A 6,000-nucleotide genomic window follows, 5' to 3' on the forward strand; every position below is an offset into this window, starting at 1 on the left:
GAATAATCTCAATCTGGTATATGGATAAAAAAGGCAAAATTATCAGTAGTGTTATTCTTTGGTTCCAAATACATTTATAGAGCTGACTAAAGAAACCATGAATCATCTTCCTTCACCATTAGTCTGTTGTAACTTGTGAACGGAGGGAGGAAACCTACCAGTCACCCACTGAACATTCCTTTCCTGCCTTTAGGCCACCTACTGACTGTTTAGGTAGCTGTAAGAATCCAGAAGCTGGCAGATCCAGTTGGATTAAAAGGAAGGCACACAGTGTAAGACTAAGCTGTTTTGTACTGCCATGAATAAACTGCTGGGCCATAACCACTTCTGCTGCTCTGTTTAACCAGTAAAACAACTTCTTGTCATATATATAAGCAGGTTCTCTGCCCTAAAGGCTTTATAGTCCAAAGGTCAAGTTAGTAGAGGTTCAAAGTAATACGGCACAAAGTAGCAACAGTGGGTGGCCAGAATAATTGGACTGTGTCACAGAGCAGGTGTGTTTTAAAGCTTGCTTCAATAATAGACTGCAGTAGCGCTATGCACAAAGGAGTTTGTATAAGGATGGCTTCATGGGGTTAAATCCAACAAGTTGAGCAAAATTTTATATTCCCTGTATCCCCTACCATCTACACATTTTATTGGCTCTAGGATCATGTTGTAGGACGCAGTGTGAAAGTTACTGTGCACATGGAGACATTAGCTTGCAATGAAGAAGGGCATTATTTACAACTGTTTTAAAATGCATCTTCTTTGTACACTACTTTACAATTAGTAGTCACTGATAGATGTATCCTCTATGAATCTATCTAATCCTCTTTTAAAGCTGTCCAAGTCTGTGCCATCACTATATCCTTTGACAGCAAATTTCACATTTTAATCACTTTCTATGTAAAGAAACATTTCCTTTTGTCCATCCTGAATCTACTTCACTGGATGCTCTTGAGTTCTAGTATTTTGGGGGAGTAGGAAAAAGTTCTTATTCTCAGCTCTCTCCAGCCCATATATAAATAAACTTCTATCATGTCCCCCCACCTTATAATCTCTTTTAAAAAAACCCAGAAAAGTCCCAGTAATATGGGAAAGCCAAGCCCTGAACAAATTTCTGACTGTTTTGACTGCCTAAGAGTTCTGACTGCTCTGAGTGCCTGAGAGTTGAGCTTTAGGACTGGGACAGTTTAGTTCAGTCTGGGAACTGTGGAGATCAGTCTGAAAACTGAGGAGTTCAGTCAGAGAACTGAAGCTGATCAGTTGTGAAAGCAACTGGAAAAGAAGCTGTAAACAGCCAGTGGGGCTGAGTTCCTTGTGGAGACAGAGCTGGGCTGAGCTTCTGTCTGAGAGAGAGTTTGAAGTTAGAAGTGTGCAAAACCAGGCACCTTCTGTGGGAGTTCTGCCAGCACATCTAGGAAGACTCCTTGTATAAACTGAGATCACTCAAACACTCTGGAGGGAGAACTGGATTTTGGTGGCTAGAAGGGAATCCCAAGACTCAGACAAGGAATCTAGCTGAGGCTGAGACACACAGGGGTAAGGGGCTGATATTAGCTCTCAGAGGTGTGAGTCCTGGAAGCTAGTGTGTATGTCTCTGTGGGAGAATTAATCTGGCACCAGTCAGGAGTTCTCATTGTGTGTGAAAACGAGTGACTGTCAGTTTATTATTTCTATGATTTGAGAAGCCAGAGCAGAGGGCTATATCATCTGAACTGCAAAGCATTCCTAGTGCTCAGTAGGCACTGCCTGCCTGTCCTAAAGCCTGCCAGTGTTATATTTATTTTTTATGTTATCTTAGCCTGATAAACCTCTAGTAATTAGTAATTACTTATTCCAGTAACCATCAGCCTGTCAACTGATTTGTTGTAGTTGATCAGATCTAATCAATATTATTTTTATCCCTCTCCCTTGCCTTTTGTAATCCAATAAATATTTCTTTGGTTTTTGACTTTTAAACTGTCTGGTGCCTAGTTTACTTTAGTTCTGACAGGGTTTCTCTGTGTGTGCCTGAGGAACTGAGGAAAGGTAATTGGAGAAAATTTTTATAGTGGTCACCCTCCCAATCTGACCCTGACCGGTTCCTTACACATACCTACAGACAACTAGCCAGCTGCAGGTAAGAAACCAGATAGGGAATCACAGCCTACTGCAAACACACAGCCATGAGGCAGTGAGGTGTTTGTTTCATCCCCCAGCCCTGAGCGTACAGGTCAGTGTCAGCTAGCCCTCCTCTTTCCTCCAGAATCCCCAGGTTCACAAGATCAATGCTGCTGCTGGTTTAGAGTGGATTAACAGTTCAGATGGAGGCCTGCCTGTCTCAAAGTTCAACATCAGCTGTGAATTGCAGAGGAAGGAAAAACATCACCAGAGGAGATGTGAAGCAGTTGTTGCAGCTGTGACACAGGGCTTGAGGGAGGAGTTCTTCAGCATGGCTTCAACATGTTTCCCTTGGATACTGACCTGTAGCTGCTGCTGTATCCGACTTGTTTACCATAAAACTGACATTGGCCTGCTCAGACAATTATTCTGCCATTTATGATCTCTGTTTATTGAACTCTGGCATCCTGCCTCAGATAGCCAGCTCCAGTTACCTACCTGAGTTAAAGGTGTGTGCTGACACCACCCTGAAGCATAGCAGTTTAAAGTTACCCCAAACCACATCAGAACAATGGAGGAGGCTGCCACTTCTTCAACTGACTTTACTGCTCAGAACAAACGGTTGCAGACACAGGTCCAGCAGTTAAGTTATGCCTTAGTTGTGTTGGAAAGAATGGAGGACTGCATTTGGTACCCAGTATGGCCAATATTAGTATCTGGTCATGCCATCACACATATAGTGTTCTTGCTCCACATTTTCCTCATTTGTCAAAAAATTAACTTTTTGTATGTTTCATGTGTGGATTTTGAATCAAGAATCTATTCACTGAACTCATTTGACCTCTTCTTTACACAATTTATTTAAAGTCCTTTGTCCCACATTGTCCTTCCTTCACACTTTTCAAAGATATTTCCAATTAAGATATTATTACATTTCATAAGCACACTTTTTGATTAAGCAATTCCCAGTGTCATATGGATTCTCCACACTCAGGACAAATTTATAGCCAACATTCCCCCTAGTCATAGTAGTGAAATGTTTTTTAAAACACTACCTTTAATATTAATGTCTATTTTTGCACCAGTTGCATCTAAATAGAATACAGTAGTGTAAAAATTACATCAAAGAAACCCATTAATTGCTAACACCAATAATGAAAATGGTTTAATAGCAAAGCTACCATATATAGAAACAAAATAAATGAAAATGACATATTAGCTGCTCTATTACAAATACAACTTATGTGACTTAAAATTCCACTTTAGTTTTATGATGCTTGTGATAAAAAGTGATTTCTCCAAAGGGCACTGGTTTTAACATCGGGATTTACATGAAAATGCTTTGCTTCTTGGGGAAGATGTTTGCTGACAAGTGCACTTGGATGTGAAAGTTGGTTGGTTTAAAAATATTTTGAAGTGCAAGTTCAAGTGCTTTAAGAAACTATTAAAAGCTGGTGGGTACCTGATATTGATTATAAGACACAGCAGGATCTCTGGTTGCAAGAAGAGCATTTTGTAATTTGTTTTAAAAAAACTGGATTTCTATCTATTTTAGTGGATATAATCATTTTAACTGGTATTTCATTTCTCTATTTTTGTTTTGTGTACACCTGTGGTTGGATTATTTTTTGGATATAGTTTTAAAGATTTTTGGTTTGGGATTTCTTTTTTTGTGCACCTATATGCTTTTATTTATGGATTTGCGGCTTTCCCCCCCTTTTTGTCTGGATTACTGATTTTCTGTCTGTTTTTGGGGGTCATGTTTGGATTACAAATAGGGTAATCAGCCCTGGATTACAGATTTATATTTTGTAGCCTTTGCACCTGGATTATTCATCTTTTGTTTTATGCATTTGGTTTTTTTGCCTTTGTTTTTGGGTCTGATGTTTTTCTTTTCTTTTTGTCTGGATTACTGGTTCATAGTTTGAATTTGGGTCACATTTTTGGATTACAAATAAGGTAATCAGCCATGGATTACAGATTTATACTTTGCAGCTTTTATACCTGGAATTTAATGGGAAGACCTGGTGATGATTTGGATTACAATTGAACTAGCTTTGCTTCATATAAATGACAATGGCTGCGGCTCCAGTGAACTGAACTGAATTGTTTTCTCTATTGACTATCTACTGTGTTGAACTGGAAAGGGGTGTTTATCATTATTTTTAGTATTGTTTTGACTAATACAAACTGTTGATAGAAGCCAGAAGGTGTTTTCATTTTTGAACTGCTTTATAATAAGAATATTCTTTGGTGGAGCTTAGCTTATCTGGTGCAAACAGGAATACAGAGTTTCAAAACAAACAGGAAGAGGTGCTATTGGATTTTTGGTTGTGAATGTCTTTATTTTAACAAGAATGAGTAGTCCCAAAGAAACTGTAAAAAAAAAAAGACAACAAAGAAGGAAAGCAAACATTTCTTTCACCTAACCCTCCACCTGGACCAGGCAAATTTACGACCATGCAAGGAGACGTGAAAGAGATGCAAGCTGCTTTAATGACTGCTATAGTACAACTAACAAGCAAAGTAGATAACATTGGTGAACAGATGGCAGAGATTAAAAAAGAGCTTTCGGAGAACACCAGACAGACAGCTGAGACTAACAAGGCTCTAAAAGTATTAAAGGGTCAGGTGACAGAAAATAATCAAAAGGTGGAACATCTGGAAAAACAGAGTTTACAAGATTCAAAACTCCTACAACTGGAAGTAGATAGAGCTGCATATATGTTGAGGTTTCAAAACATACCAGAAGAGAAAAATGAAGATTTACAGAAAATTCTAAGTGAAGCCTTGGCTGAAATTTTGCGGGTGACTCCTGAGAGGATGGAAGAAGAATTTGACCAAGTTAGACAGGTACCTTCAAGCTATACAAGATGAAACAAACTGCTCAGTGAAGTTCATTTGAGATTCACAAGAAAGAGGACCAAAGATGACATTTTAAAACAAGTAAGAGATAGACCGATGATGATAGCTAGAAACATGGTGAAAAGAGAGAGGTTCCCTGGCCTGTGAGACAAAAGAGGAGAGAATACCAAGACTTAACAGACTTTCTGAGAAAAAGAGAAATACCTTATATGTGGCTAATGCCAGAGGGCTTTCTTTTTACATATCAGGAGAACAAATACAGGATTAATTCCATCTTTAAAGCTCAGAATTTTTTTGAAAGAATGAAGGAGAAAGAAGGTTAAAAAAGAAGGAGGAAGAGGGAGAAGGCTCTGGGAAAGAAAATCCAAATGAACCACGGAGATACCATACAAGGCAACACCTCAAAAAGGATAAGAAAAATAATGATAATCCAAATCCATAATGGCTTTAATAGTTTCAGTTAATGTGAATGGACTTAATTATCCTGTTAAAAGGAGGAAGACATTTAGATATTTGGCAAAATTGGAAATGGATATAACTTGTTTACAAGAAACTCATATTCTAACGAAAGACCAACACTTTTTGAAAAACAAAACATTGGGTAATTTATTCACAGCAACAGACAAGTATAAGAAGAAACAGGGTGTGGCAACATATATTAAAGATAAATTTAATCCACAATTGCAATTTGCCTCTGAAGATGGAAGAATTTTACTGGCGGAAATCACAGAGGACAATAAAAAAAAATTACTTGCAAATATTTACACCCCAAATGATCACCAAGAGAAATTTTTTCAAGACCTGCATCTTAAATTATTACATTTGGAATATGCAGAATATTGTTTAATAGGAGACTTTAATGCAGTCCCAGATAAACAACTGGATAAAAAAAATGCACAAACAGATGAAAAGTAAAGGTCTTCAGTTACCAGTAAGTTTTTGGAAATTAGCAGAAGAAATGGATCTAGTAGATGTATGGAAAACAAGATATCCCAACTCTAAAGATTTTACTTACTATTCTTCCAGTCACCAAACCTGGTCAAGAATTGA

Source organism: Heteronotia binoei, chromosome 3, assembly GCF_032191835.1.
Source record: "Heteronotia binoei isolate CCM8104 ecotype False Entrance Well chromosome 3, APGP_CSIRO_Hbin_v1, whole genome shotgun sequence".
In the NCBI taxonomy this organism is placed as follows: Eukaryota; Metazoa; Chordata; class Lepidosauria; order Squamata; family Gekkonidae; genus Heteronotia; species Heteronotia binoei.